The 16,047-nt window shown below is 40.8% G+C and overlaps 1 protein-coding gene across 2 annotated transcripts in view; it reads right to left on the bottom strand.

Annotated features, from left to right (window-relative positions):
• The window catches only part of slc1a2b (solute carrier family 1 member 2b), a 40,985-nt gene extending 25,271 nt beyond the window's left edge, over positions 1-15,714 (bottom strand). The window contains exon 1 of one of the 2 annotated variants that reach the window (XM_039670254.2): positions 15,537-15,714. The gene's annotated coding sequence lies outside the window, so the exon portion shown is untranslated. The remainder of the gene's footprint in view (positions 1-15,536) is intronic. The other variant, XM_039670253.2, reaches the window with a different exon arrangement.
• Between the last annotated feature and the right edge of the window lie 333 nt (positions 15,715-16,047).

The following is a 16,047-nucleotide window of genomic DNA, read 5'->3' as shown; positions in this document are numbered from 1 at the left end:
CTCCCGCGGACCTCACTCGTCCCGCTCGCCACAGTAAACATGACTCGCGCCGTTCACCCGCGGCCCTCACTCGTCCCGCTCGCCACAGTAAACATGACTCTCGCCGTTCTACCGCGGCCCTCACTCGTCCTGTTTGCCACATTAAACGTGACTCGCACCGTTCTCCCGCGGCCCTCACTCGTCCCGCTCGCCACAGTAAACATGACTCTCGCCGTTCTACCGCGGCCCTCACTCGTCCTGTTTGCCACATTAAACGTGACTCGCGCTATCCATCATAAAAGTGCATCTGTCCATCATAAAAGTGCATCTATCCATGATAAAACTGCATCTATCCATCATAAAAGTGCATCTGTCCATCATAAAAGTGAATCTATCCATCATAAAAGTACATCTATCCATCAGAAAAGTGCATCTGTCCATCATAAAAGTGCATCTATCAATCATAAAAGTGCATCTGTCCATCAAAAAAGTGCATCTGTCCATCATAAAAGTGCATCTATCCATCATAAAAGTGTATCTGTCCATCATAAAAGTGCATCTATCTATGATAAAACTGCATCTATCCATCATAAAAGTGCATCTGTCCATCATAAAAGTGAATCTATCCATCATAAAAGTGCATCTGTCCATCATAAAAGTGCATCTATCCATCACAAAAGTGCATCTATCCGTCATAAAAGTGCATCTGTCCATCATAAAAGTGCATCTATCCATGATAAAACTGCATCTATCCATCATAAAAGTGCATCTGTCCATCATAAAAGTGAATCTATCCATCATAAAAGTGCATCTGTCCATCATAAAAGTGCATCTATTCATCACAAAAGTGCATCTATCCATCATAAAAGTGCATCTGTCCATCATAAAAGTGCATCTGTCCATCATAAAAGTGCATCTATCCATCATAAAAGTGCATCTGTCCATCATAAAAGTGCATCTATCCATCATAAAAGTGCATCTGTCCATCAAAAAAGTGCATCTGTCCATCATAAAAGTGCATCTATCCATTATAAAAGTGAATCTATCCATCATAAAAGTGCACCTGTCCATCAGAAAAGTGAATCTATCCATCATAAAAGTGCATCTGTCCATCACAAAAGTGCATCTATCCATCATAAAAGTGCATCTATCCATAATAAAAGTGCATCTGTCCATCATAAAAGTGCATCTGTCCATCATAAAAGTGCATCTGTCCATCAAAAAAGTGCATCTGTCCATCACAAAAGTGAATCTATCCATCATAAAAGTGCATCTATCCATGATAAAACTGCATCTATCCATCATCAAAAGTGCATCTGTCCATCATAAAACTGCATCTATCCATCATCAAAAGTGCATCTGTCCATCATAAAAGTGCATCTATCCATCATAAAAGTGCATCTGTCCATCATAAAAGTGCATCTATCCATCATAAAAGTGCATCTGTCCATCATAAAAGTGCATCTGTCCATCATAAAAGTGAATCTATCCATCATAAAAGTACATCTGTCCATCATAAAAGTGCATCTGTCCATCACAAAAGTGCCCCACAGGGCTCCGGTGGTTAATAAAGCCCTTCTGAAGCCATTTTTTAATACAACTCAGATTGTATTCGTCTGAAAAAAATGTCACAATCACATAGGATGGCTTGATGGCTTGAGGGTAAATCATGGGGTAATTTTTATTTTAAAGGGAACTACTCCTTTAAACATTTTTTTTCAAGGAAATAAACTTTTTTTCATTTTGGTAATCAAAGATGAGTTTTTAGGGATACAAATATTGACTTCCGGGTGACTTTAATGAAATAATGCTTATAATCAGAGAAACCATAATCAGAGTAAAATATGTGGAGTGCTGCGATTTTAATCACATTTCTTCCACTCTGATCAAATTGTGTGTGTACTAGTGCTACACGTGGATGACGGTTCATAAACATGACAAGCATTAGTAAAGATGATGTACAATCAGCAGATCAGTAACATAAAGACGGTAATCAGTTCTCGAATCACCCGGAACGAGTTTATGTTGCGGATTATACCACTTACTGCATAGCTTCTCAACCAATACGTAAATATGTGGACATGAAATATTGATTTAAGGTTAAATTATTTTTCAATATTGTAAATATACTGTAAATATACTAATATACTTTTCAATATGTAAATATGTATAACATAAAATATATGCTATACTGTGTATAAAGCTTCCACTTAGAAAAAAACATACTCCATTGCAAAGTACAAAAGAATTGACCTTATGCACAGCTTCACTACTTCCTGAACTTAAGCCAGCTCCTTGTTTCCTGTCTGCCATTATTGGCCGAACTTGATTAATTCAGGTGTGTTTGATTATTATTGCTGTGACTACTGAGGTCAGACACACCTGGATTTATCAATTTGTCCAATAATGACAGACAGGAAGTTCAGGAAGTAGTGCAGCTGTGCATAAGGTCAATTTAAGCTACAAGATGAACCATAATAATATTACAAAAATATTAAAAATGAAGTCCTTGGAGGTCATTTTCACAACATTAAACAACTGAGACTGCAGGATGGCGGCAGTTACGTCTATATGAAACAAAAGAGGCTCTATGGAGAGATATGATGATGCATATAGTAATTCAATCTCTTAAGCTGCTTTAAAAAGAGCAATACAAATAAAGCTGATATGATGTGATCTGCCTTTATATGAGAGGAGGTTTCGGTTGCCTGGATTATCAGTCTGTTATACAGTGTTTTCATAGACAATGTTCAATATTGGCAAATATCTAATTGGTGAATACATTGGTTGACTAATCAGAATCAATTACTCTAAAATAAAATGATTTATCGGTGCACATCCTTATTGTTTAACAATCTTGACTCAGAACAACTTCCCCTCCATCTTGCAGCATCTCTTCTCTTCTCTGATGATGAGGATAGGGCAACCTGTCACTCACATGAGATCAGCCAATAACAATCTACAACCATCCAATCAATTCCCTACGGACTCAATCAAGCCATTTGTTCTTGTTCCAGAAGCGTTTCACTCGGATATACGGCACAATAGAGAATAAAAGGCCAGCGCATCTCCCCTTTCATGCCGACTTTAAGTCTTAATATTGATCATTAGAAATTTTTGCATAATTGGTGCAGATGTAAAGGCATCCAGTGACTTAGAGCAGCTCTGTTGAGCTCAGCCATCATTAAACACAGAGGCTGTTCTCTGACTGTAGTTTGATCATCTCAGTCCGAACCCCAGAGGAGCTCATTAAGTCCAGCGCCCAACCCCCGCGTCTCATACGGCACACCTTCACCCCGACAGAGAGCTGCTTCACTCCTGAATCCACACACACACAACAGACATCACATCCACAACCCCTCAGGTCTCGTAACCACACCTTCACCCCAACAGAGAGCTGCTTCACTCCTGAATCCACACACACACACAACAGACATCACATCCACAACCCCCGTGTCTCGTACGCCACACCTTCACCCCGACAGAGAGCTGCTTCACTCCTGAATCCACACACACACATACAACAGATATCACATCCACAACCCCAACGTCTCGTACACCACACCTTCACCCCGACAGAGAGCTGCTTCACTCCTGAATCCACACACACACAACAGACATCACATCCACAACCCCCGTGTCTCGTACACCACACCTTCACCCCAGCAGAGAGCTGCTTCACTCCTGAATCCACACACACAACAGACATCACATCCACAACCCCCCGTGTCTCGTACGCCACACCTTCACCCCGACAGAGAGCTGCTTCACTCCTGAATCCACACACACACAACAGATATCACATCCACAACACCCCGTGTCTCGTACACCACACCTTCACCCCAGCAGAGAGCTGCTTCACTCCTGAATACACACACACACACACACAACACACATCACATCCACAACCCCTCGCGTCTCGTACACCACACCTTCACCCCGACAGAGAGCTGCTTCACTCCTGAATCCACACACACACACACACACACACACACAACAGACATCACATCCACAACCCCTCGCGTCTCGTACACCACACCTTCACCCCGACAGAGAGCTGCTTCACTCCTGAATCCACACACACACAACAGATATCACATCCACAACCCCCGTGTCTCGTACGCCACACCTTCACCCCGACAGAGAGCTGCTTCACTCCTGAATCCACACACACAACAGACATCACATCCACAACCCCCCGTGTCTCGTACACCACACCTTCACCCAGACAGAGAGGTGCTTCACTCCTGAATCCAGACATCACATCCACAACCAGCAGTGCCTCACCCATAGAGTGCGCTGGGGCGCCGACCTGCCTGTCTGTTGTTGATTTTTTTATATATAGCTTTTAATCTCTCATTTTGAAAAATAATGTTTATTTATATGCTAATAATAGTTTTACTCTGAAATGTGTTTTGAACTCTCCAGAATGTTATTTGCCTTCACTTTTGTTATGTTTATCATGTTGGTGTAGTAATAGCCAATAGGCTGTCTTCTCTGGGCTCCAGTTTGCTCAGCCCTGCAGTGCTGGAATTTAAGCCAATGTTTCCCTGGTTGCTACGCAAGAAACTTTATATTTCGCCAATCAGCGTTGTCGAATTTATGGTTTGAGGGCTCTGAAAATATCGCCCGTAATACCAAGATTAGAGTGCACGCGCACCTCAGAGAGTGCAGAATGGCGGCTTGTATCCATTCGAAAGAATAACATTAGCGGAAAAACACGTTGTAAAATACCTTGGACCAGACAAGCAAGACATGAATATAACCCAGCAGACCTATAAGATAACATTTTCCCGAGGTTGGTTCCCAATGCGATATTTTGCTTCCCTTGCTTACTGTTTAAAACAAGTGCTTGTGAACTTTCCTATTATTTGTTGCATTCCCTATTATAATTTATCGTTATATGTTTGCAATTTTTCTGGACACGGAGCATAATAAACATGCAACTTGTTCATTATCATTACCTGTGAAACTGTCAAGTGATTTACTTATGGCAGTTCAATTAATATTGTTTTTTTAGGCCATTGGTATGTGCTCTATGCACGATCGCTTCCGGGTTTGTCTCAGCACGCGGTTTTGCCTATCCATCATTTTTTTACGTGTTTTGCGTTAGGTGGAGATAGTGTCAAATTACACTTGCAGTTTACAAAAAACTTTCTGCGGTTAACGTGAATGATGTTAACAACACTGTGAGACAGTTAGCTGTCACACATTAGAGTAAAAAAGTTTAAGTTATTTAAATTACGTATTTCGAGCTATATCAACAAATTAGAGGGTGAGTATTCTCTCATATCGTGTGAAATCCGACTAGCAAATCAGTTTATAAAATAGTTGTCTCAGTTTCTGAGAAAATGAATTTTATAAAATTTTTGCAGCTATATACTTTGCCTGCAGAACGCGCTAGCGGAAGAAAAGAAGCTGACTGAGATTCTTTCTGACATACGTCAGCAGGGCTCGTGCATAGAGTGTATTGACTGGTTTAAGTTATTTTATTGTTAAAATGCACCAGAATGCAGGAATGCACGCCCATGACCCCCCCCCCCCCCCGACAGCTCCACCAACAATATTTTTCACCAGCTGACACTGTCCACAACCCCCCGTGTCTCGTACGCCACACCTTCACCCCGACAGAGAGGCGCTTCACTCCTGAATCCAGACATCACATCCACAACCAGCAGAATCAAACGCACAGCAAAACAAAGAGACTGTGAAAGAAACAACAGGACAGAAGATGGATGATCCTAATTTCTCACAGCCCAATTAAAACACCTTCCTTTCAAGGCCATCCGTTCATTAGCTGGCCATCTTGGGAACGCACGTGGGCAGATACTTTCAGTCATGCAACTACACTTCTAATCTAATTCAATTAGGAAACCAAAATCTCAAATAGATATATTTTATATTTGTCAAGCAGAACTTACTTTCCCATATGAGGTGTTACAGATTCTCCCATTCATTGTAATTGCAGAACATATAATTACATTCCTACAAGGAAATATGAGAAATACTTTTTTGGAGGGAGCTGTATGTGTTTCATTTTATTTATTCATTCTTTGCTGTAAATAGATAGTTATTCCTGTCTGATCAAGAGTACAAACTGTGCCTGGTTTCATTATTGATTGGGTGTTTTTATATGCATGCTAACAGTTGACTGCTCTCACGGCGGGATAATGCGTATCCATCACGAATGCTGAATTGATACATATACATAGTACATTTAATATGTTACAAAACAAAATAAAGTAATGTTTAGTTTAAACATTATAAACATTGTCATTATATTTTAGTGAAATGTAGTATAATATCAGATTTGTAATCTTAACACACAAGGACAGATGCAACAAAAGTTCCTTGTTTTTATACAGTACTTGTGGAAAAGAGGATTTATATGTAGGCTTTTGGTATTTGTTGGTTAAGAGAAAACAACCCTAAAATAAACATAAAACTCATACAATCTTTTGTTGGATTTTAATTTAATCGTCTAATTACTTTTTTTTAGCTGCATGGATTTGGTCTTGTCATGTGGTATTTACTTGTGTTTTTCCATTGGTTCATTGTGTTGATTACTGTCAGGTGTGTCTCATGTCATTAGTCCTTGTATATTTAGCCCCAATGTTTAGCTTTGTTAAATGTACCTTGCTGTTGGTGAATCTTTGTTTCATGGTTAATTATGGTCAAGTTTATGTCAAGTCACTGTCTGGTTCAATTCTATTCAGGTGTACTTTAATAAACTGCACATGGATGCAAAACATGTTACAGCTATTTAATTTAAAAAAACATACGGTAATAATATTACATACTATTTTTGAGTAGTTACGGCTTGATTTTTTTTATGGAATCTACCTGAATAAATTAAATAAATTAAAATAAAAATCCCCTTAATTATTTAGTCTATGATACAATGAATTTAATATTTTCAGTGAAATATGCTTTTTTATTTTAAGTTGACGCTCAAAAGTGTGTGAATTAGAGTGAATGGAAATAATCTGTTTATGTTTGACTTTGAGATATATTGCATTATTAAAAGACTGCATGCCCCTAGCACAGCACATTACCAAACTTATTACTGCACTAGCATTACAACAAAGTTTTTGCTTAATGAACAAAGCAACATGCTTTCAATACATGCAGTTATTTACAACCTTACTATAAGGCTTACTCTTCTGCACAATGCTACAAAACTTCAACATAATAGAAACTCTTTCAATGTCAAACATAACTGAACATTAGACATTAACAGATGTTTCCCTTTACTCAAAAACACATAAAATAACACTTCATTTCAATATTTCCTCTCCATTACCAGCCATGTGCAAAGCATGCAGGGTACTAATCATTAAAAATGCATAATTGAGCTAATTCTCTTAAAATAAAATGGTAGCCCTTTTTTGTTAATTTTATTAGCTTCGGTTCCTCAATTCAAGCCTCAAAATTATGCAGGTTTCCTTAAAAAATTGAATGTATGTCTTGAATGTCATTGAATTGAATGTCATTCTATATATCTATAGTGACACTGTTAACCCTTAAACCCACACATACAGTAAACATGTGCTAATCTAGTCTGCATCCTCCTCAATAACAGCACAAGTATTTTACAGTACAATACCAACACAATAAACCTTTATTCTATCTATTGTTTTACACAGTTCATAGCAGTTAAATACACCTTACATAAAGTCTGACTGTGAATAGTGTTATCAAAATGCAGTGCCATCAGTCTGCCAAGACAAACCAATTAACCCACTACCTACTAGCATTTAAAAAGATACAAGCACGTTTGTATAGGCCATAATGTTAGCATGAAATGGATACAATCCTTATATCTTGTGCAGAGGAACACTGTAGAAAAATACAAAAGTTACTTCAGACGGACAAGTTGGACTTTCAAGGAGCAAAGGCCTGTGTTTTAGTTGCCTGAAGTCGGGGTACGTGAGTAAATCCTGTGAGAAAAAATTAAGCTGCCGTCTATGTTCGTTGGTACATCCTACACTGCTGCATGAACTGAAAACAGGAAAATACAGTAAAGTGGTGAATTATTATGCTTTTCTAGACCATTGAAGTAATGGATCCTTCTGCACTAACCGTCAACAACTCGTCTCCAAACCGGCACGATTACTCTGACTTCCAAACAGATGGAAATGGAAAAAATACTCTTAATGTGTCGATCCAATTTGTCTTGTAATGCTACCCGAATCACACACTGTTCCTTCGTTGGCCAGAGGAGAACTGGCCCCCGACTGAGCCTGGGTTCTCCCAAGGTTTTTTTCTCCATTCTGTCCCTGATGGAGTTTTGGTTCTTGCCACTGTTGCCTTGATTTAATATTCAACAATATTATTGATCTGAGTTGTATTACTGCGAAGCTGCTTTGATACAATCTGTATTGTAAAAAGCGCTATATATATAAAAGTGACTTGACTTGAGTGACAAGCTTATGACAGAGCTCAACCTCTGTGGACGAACAGTTAATCTCCTCCTTAGGGGAGCCAGGGGTTGTGTACAGCAATGTTGTAACAGACTTGGAAGTGAATGGTTTGAATAATAATGACTGCATTAAATTAGCTGAAGTTCAAGCAAAGATCACATCCCACAGCAGGAAGAAGTAGACCAATGGCCGCATCTAAAGGGTTTACAAGTTCCATGCATCAATTCAGAAATAGGTCTGCTGATCGGTACTGATGTGCTAAAGGCATTGGAGCCACAGAAGGTAATTTATAGTGTAAATGATGGGCCAAATGCTGTGAGGACTGCTCTTGGATGGATGGGAAATGGACCATTGAGAGAAGGTCTGTAACCAAACCAAAGCTGGGGTAATACAACTAAATTCTAATTGAATATCTGTTTTCAGAGTAGAAAATTTGTGGAGCCAGCAGTTCAAATATGACTACCCTGAGAAGGAGGAAAAAATACAAATATTAAAATCAGACATACTGTTCATGGAAAGGGTCTCTCAATCAACCACAATGATATATAGGCACTACTACATTGGATTGCCTTTAAAAGGATAAAGTGTGGAATGTGGAAAATGTGGAAATGCCGAACAACCGCAGCCTTTCTGGGCAGTGTGCATTAAACCTGAGAAACAAAGTTCCTGAAGAATCCATTGTTTCATCATGACTATGTTAATTTTATGAAAGATGTGATCAATCATATACATCAATCAAATACAATCAATCAATCAATCAATCAATCAATCAATCAAAGCTTTATTAAGGACACACATGGTCCAACCACAGGTAGTACAGAATGAAAGTATAGCTATTTGGTGACACATCATCACCAAGCTGTGCCAACTATGCCCTGAGACAATGGGCTGACGACAATGGTCACGAATTTGATGCGGTCATGGTAAATACGATAAAGAAAACAACTTTTATGTTGACAATTTCTTGAAATCTGTCAGTTCTGTCGATCAACCCTGCTGAAAAATCCAGCTAAAACCAGCCAAGGCTGGTTGGCTGGTTTTGGCTGGTCTCCCAGCCTGGTTAGTTGGTTTATCAGGCTGGTTTTAGAGGGGTTTTGAACACTTTTTCAGCTGGTCAGGCTGGTCTTAGCTGGTCAAGTTGGTAGCCAGGCTGGGAGACCAGCTTAACCAGCTAAGTCAGGCTGGGAGACCAGCTTGACCAGCTAAGCCAGGCTGGGTGACCAACTAAAACCAGCTACTTCCAGCTTAAACCAGCTAAGACCAGCCAACCAGCCTAGGCTGGTTTTAGCTGGATTTTTCAGCAGGGAAGTCATTTATCTGTGCCATGATGTAACAGCCTTATGTCAAGCAGGGAGCTTCAAATGAACACAATTAACAACAGTACTGCCATATTGGCACAAATTCCTGAAGACGAAAGGGCAAAAGAATTGAAAGACCTCGATTTGGATCAAGATTCACTTCCCATTGAAAGAGCATTAGGGGTACAATGGTGCATCCAGTCTGACTGCTTCAAATTTTGTTGTCATCAAAAACAGACCCCTAACAAGAAGAGGAATTCTGTCCATGCAGACTGAGAGTCAGTTGGGATGAAACAGTACCAGAGTATATTGCTAAGCAATTGTCTAAATAGCTTGCAGAGCTAGAGTTGTACCACTCAAACCAACAACAATTCCACACTTGGAACTGTCAATAGCAACTTTAACTGTACCTATGGACCAAATGTTAAAAAGGGAGCTGCAGTTACCACTTTGGACTGATTGCACAGCAGTGCTTAAGTACCTTGCCGATTCTCAACGTTTGTGGCCAATAGGATAGCAGCAATACTGCACAATTCCAAAGTGCCCCAATAGTGATACATCCAGAGCCCAAAGCATTGATGCCTTTATGCAGAACAAAGCCTGGGTTTTGGACCCTGACTTTATCACCAAAACAGCTGAGCAATGGCCAGATAACTCTTATCACTTAGAGGGGCTTAATGGAGCAGACCCTGAGATTAAGAAAGGAAGTGTCATTGTTAATCTGATAACATTAGTGGGGAAAGAGAAAGGCGACACAATAGAGAGATTAATGGAATAATTCTCTTTTTGGAAATCTCTAAAAAGAGCTGTAGCATGGCTACTCAGAGTAAAAAGCATGCTGCTAAACCATTCCAAAAGGAAAAGAAAACTCTTACACTCTTACACAAAAGTCATACACAGACAGAACATGAACGGGACAAATAGAAACATCATGCACTTTGGGGAAAGTATCTCACAGTTGATGAACTTCAGCGAGCCGAGCTAGCAATCATTCAATACTGCCAGGAAAATTTACTACTCAAAGGAAATTTCATAAAGAGATCTTTGCACTGCAAAGGAAAGAATTATGTGACTTAGTCGAGGAAGTCACATAATCAAGTTAAGTTCAGTACTTCAAGACAGAATTCCCTGTGTTGGTGGAAGACTCAGTTGTGCATCCATGCCAGTGGAAACCAAACATCCAGCTATCTTGCCAAAGGATCTATCTTATTACATAGATGAGGAGGGTCTTCAGACATTTCTCTGTGAAATGGAAGCTATCTTGAACTGTCGACCCATTACTCAGCAATCACATTCTCAGCTCCATCTCATTCTCAGGGCAATCTCATTCTCAGGGCAATCTCATTCTAAGCTCAATCACATTCTCAGCACGATCTCATTCTCAGCTCGATCTCATTCTCAGCTTGATCTCATTCTCAGTGCAATCTCATTCTCAGGGCAATCTCATTCTCCAATCGCATTCTCAGCTTGATCTCATTCTCCAATTGCATTCTCAGCTCGGTCTCATTTCTCAGCTCAATCTCATTCTCCAATCTCATTCTCAGCTCGATCTCATTCTCAGTGCGATCTCATTCTCAGCTCGATCTCATTCTCAGCACAATCTTGTTCTCAGCGCAATCTCATTCTCCAATCTCATTCTCCAATCTCATTCTCAGCTCGATCTCATTCTCAGTGTGATTCATTCTCAGTGCAATCTCATTCTCAGCTCGATCTCATTCTCAGTACGATCTCATTCTGAGCTCGATCTCATTCTCAGCTCGATCTCATTCTCAGCGCAATCTCATTCTCAGCGCAATGTCATTCTCAGCTCGATCTCATTCTCAGCACGATCTCATTCTCAGCTCGATCTCATACTCAGTGCGATCTCATTCTCCAATTTCATTCTCAGCTCAATCTCATTCTCAGCGCGATCTCATTCTCAGCTCTATCTCATTCTCAGTGCAATCTCATTCTCAGCTTGATCTCATTCTCAGCGCAAAATCGTTTTCTTCGCAATCTCATTCTCCGATCTCATTCTCATTCTCCAATCTCATTCTCAGCGCGATCTCATTCTCAGCGCTATCTCATTCTCAGTGCTATCTCATTCTCAGCGCAATCTCATTCTCAGCGCAATGTCATTCTCAGCGCAATGTCATTCTCAGCTCAATCTCATTCTCAGCTCGATCTCATTCTCAGCACGATCTCATTCTCAGTGCTCTCATTCTCAGCTCCATCTCATTCTCAGCTCAATCTCATTCTCAGCGCAATCTCATTCTCAGTGCTATCTCATTCTCAGTGCTATCTCATTCTCAGTGCGATCTCATTCTCATTCTCAGTGCGATCTCATTCTCAGCTCAATCTCATTCTCAGTGCTATCTCATTCTCAGTGCGGTCTCATTCTCAGTGCGATCTCATTCTCATTCTCAGTGTGATCTCATCCTCAGCTCAATCACATTCTCAGCGCAATCTCATTCTCAGTGCAATCTCATTCTCATTCTCACGTTTAGCATCTTTAGACACTTACTGTGACTATATTAACATGCAATCTTGTTGACAAAATATGTGTAAATCGCAGAAATGCAATGCTAGTCAAAAGAGCCTTCTTTGTTTGTTTAGAATTATACACTGAATTTGCAACATTATTCTCAACTCTATTTCACTCATAAAGGTGGAACACGGTCATCAGCTGAGCCACGTCTGCAACTAAATATCAGGATAAACGGATGGATAGATAGATGGATAGATGGATAGATAGATAGATAGATGGATAGATGGATAGATAGATAGATAGATAGATAGATAGATAGATAGATAGATAGATAGATAGATAGATAGATAGATAGATAGATAGATAGATCTTAATTAACCAGCGCTTGTGTTCTGCCAAGTTGCTCCACAAAAGCTCTCTGTGTGAGTGTTTCATTCAGACACAAGCGGCTCTGGCATCGGCCGAGAGCGCAGGGATAATGGAGCCGTTTAGAGGCTCTGTCCCTGTTCACAGGCTTCCTGAGCTGGGAAAATGTTAGTGCAGCGTTCAGGAGGGGCTTTTAATTGTTTTCCCATCTCTCTTTTTTTCGCAGGCTTTCAAAAGCCTCAGGGCTGACAAACAGGCAATGAAGGGGATTGTTTTGTGCTGTGTTGGCCCCAGCCGGAGGTAAACACACAGCGGGCCTGTGTTCCCGGAGCTCGGGAAGGACAGAGACGGAAGCTGATGGAGATGGGCATAGGGTGCCATTGTGGGAGCTGGCATTGTGTGCGCACTGGATTCTCATGCGTGTCCCTTCAGAGAGGCAGAGGGTGATAAAGCTCTCGGATCGAGTGAGTAACGGCTCTGCGCTCCCACACATTTACTTATTTACATTCTCAAGAGTGAAATTAATGGCCCGCGATCTCCGACAGTGCACACAAAGATCCTCACAAAGCCAGAGCCTCGAGTGGAAGCCGAGGGTTCGTGCATCTGAGGGGGAGGGGAACAACACACACTCGGAAGAGGAAATATGTGTGATGTATGGATCCTAATGCTAATGTTTTTTTGATAATCGCTGCACAATGAACAAACAGAATCTCACGCGCACTGATTCACACTGTTCTGGGGGGGTGTATGTGTGTGTGTGTGTTTACTTTCCACAACACTGCCTTCTTCTCCAAACCTGAGAGATGATCGTAAGAGTGAGTCCCATCGATCACACTGACCTGGCACTCACGGCTGGACCGCTAACAATTCACACTGAGAAATAATATGATGTCAAGCAAAATTATTCAAACTATTCAAAGATATATCCAACTCAACAACTCAATGAAGGAAATTACGCCGCATGCAAACGATCATGGATGGGAGATGTCTAATCTTGCTGATGAAACGTCCATATTTGATCATGCTGCGACTCTACACAGAACAAATCGAATAAAAACCACTACAGAAAACACACTCTTAAGAATAAAGGTTCTTTATGGGCGTCGGTGGTTCAGTGGAGAACCTGTAACATCCACGCAATCAAAAGCTTCTTCATAGTAGAAATGGGTTCTTTAGGATGTTTAAATGTTCTTCACACGAAGAACGCTGAAAGGTTTAATGGGGAACCAGACACGGCTCTCAAGGCAGTGCAGTGAATATCAAACAGCTTCAGTTCAGAGGAAAGAAGGACGACCCGCTCGCAGCTCTTTCACAGCGGTGGGAATGATCATCGCCGCTAGAAGAGTCCTCACCCGTTCTCATGCCCACATGTGTCTGAAGTCCACGTTTGGGGGAGGAGGAGGGTGATGAAGAGCGCACGGAGAAAGGAGTTGGATGGCACTTTGGCAGCGCCGGCGTTTTCCCAGGAGGATTACTCATGCCGAAAAACACACACATTTATTTGTCGCTCAGCCTTTCTTCCCCTCATCTTTTCACTTCTAACACCCCTTAAGCTGTTTTAAATTTCTCTCTCACACCATTTATTGGCATCCTGCTTTTCACTTTAATTAGTCTGATTTCTTCCTCCTCTGAGCCGACTAACGCTCTTCGGTGTATCCAGAAACACAAACCTACCCCAGTTACTCAACCTCCTCAATATATATATATATCATAAGCTGAATAACTCTCCCGTAGAAAACAGATGTACCTGACGCATCTACAGCTGGAGTTCACTGCATGCTCTATTTCCCAGGATGCACTTTACATTGATTTTAACTCGGCCCCCCGCTCATTTAAGCCCATATTACACCTGCCTTCATGTAACCTTTGACCCCCGCTCTGATGTGACACGAGTGGGGGAGGATATCACACACCGCTTCAGAATCCATTGTGTTGCCAAATCAAAGTATGAAACAAACCGCAGAAATGAAGCTTTATAGATGTTTTCAGTGTTATTCGTCTGTGCAGCTGATCGCTTTGAATAAAAATAACATTAATCACTGGAGGTTCTGCATGAACACATTTGCGCACATTATGCATCTATACACACACTCTATCTCTCTCTCTCCCTCACACACACTCTCTCTCTCTCTCTCTCACATACACACACACAATGAATGGAGGACTTGTACTGAACGTTTTGCCACTCTGGAGCTTTTGAACTCCAACAGAATGAACATAATGGATTATTTGCATTAAGGCTCTCTAACACTTCTCTTAAAATCACACATTAGTCAAGCAGTCCTGGTCAGGAATAAACAAACCAGGCTTTAATAACCAACACGGAATGACTCCTACTGGATAACCTGTCATTTCTGTTTCTCCTTCTTATTACTGTTCAGAGAAGGCAGATATCTTCAGGGAAATGCACATCTGATAACAGTTGAATATACGTGAGCACAATTAAACTCTCATTTAGTTGCTGATTTTTTAAAACTATGTTAGGTGTCTTCAAATACTTAAAATAATTATGTTAAATGTACTTATTGTGTCGATGTTGTACTGTAAATCACGCGTTACTGAGGAGGATACAGTAAGATTAGCACGGGTTTACACGTTTAAGGGGTTAACCCTCCCATTATACATGCAATTACAGAAATTAATTACAAATGTAATTACACACAGGTATTTTTATATAAACGTACAATTTAAATACGTATGTCCCCAACAAGTGCATTGCAGCAAATTATGAACCTAAATGTTATTACATTGAGGTTAAAGACACTTCATATAAAGTAGGACCAGTTTTCTTATGATTGTGTGCTTAATCAAGAAAGAAAGAAAGAAGGAAAGCAAGAAAGAAAGAAAGAAAGAAAGAAAGAAAGAAAGATGCAACAAAATATACATCAGACTGAGCACAGTAATAAATGTTAATGCAAGCGTGTGTGAATGACGGTCTATTTACAGCTGCTACTAATATGAATCACGCACGCTGAGACACACACACACACACACCGCACTCACCTGTCGACCGGGAACGGGTGAATGTCGCTGTTTTCTTCTCTCTTTGCTCGGTTTCTTTCATGCGCTTTGGTGAGGATGTGACGCGTCGGGAGCGCGTTCTGCGGTCTGGATAATCCGGTGCTCCGAGCACATCTACAGGCACACTGAAGGAAGACTACCTCAGTGAGAACACAGGCTGTGTGTGTACACACTCCTCCTGCCCCGCCTCACACACAGCCTCCTCATGCCTTCACACTCTTCAGGGATTCCGCTCACATTCAGCAGGAAAACTCATTCCTTCAGAACTGACATGTATTACTGACTATAACCCAGCAATGAGTGTGTGGAGTCAGGGATGTAGAGTCCGAGGTAAAAGAATGGAAAGAGAGCAGAAAGGAAAGCGAGGACAGAGGGAAATCGCGAATACGTCAATTTCTACAATCTCATTCAATCTGCCCTCGACCAGGTTAGGAGTGAGCAGGTTTTTTTCCTCGATAAATTGGCATATTTAAACGAGTCATATCGTGCATTG

This window comes from Pimephales promelas, chromosome 25, assembly GCF_988280905.1.
Source record: "Pimephales promelas chromosome 25, fPimPro1.hap1.1, whole genome shotgun sequence".
NCBI classification, from domain to species: domain Eukaryota; kingdom Metazoa; phylum Chordata; class Actinopteri; order Cypriniformes; family Leuciscidae; genus Pimephales; species Pimephales promelas.
Note: the sequence above shows the minus strand (reverse complement) of the source record. Positions and strands in the feature narration are given on the sequence as shown.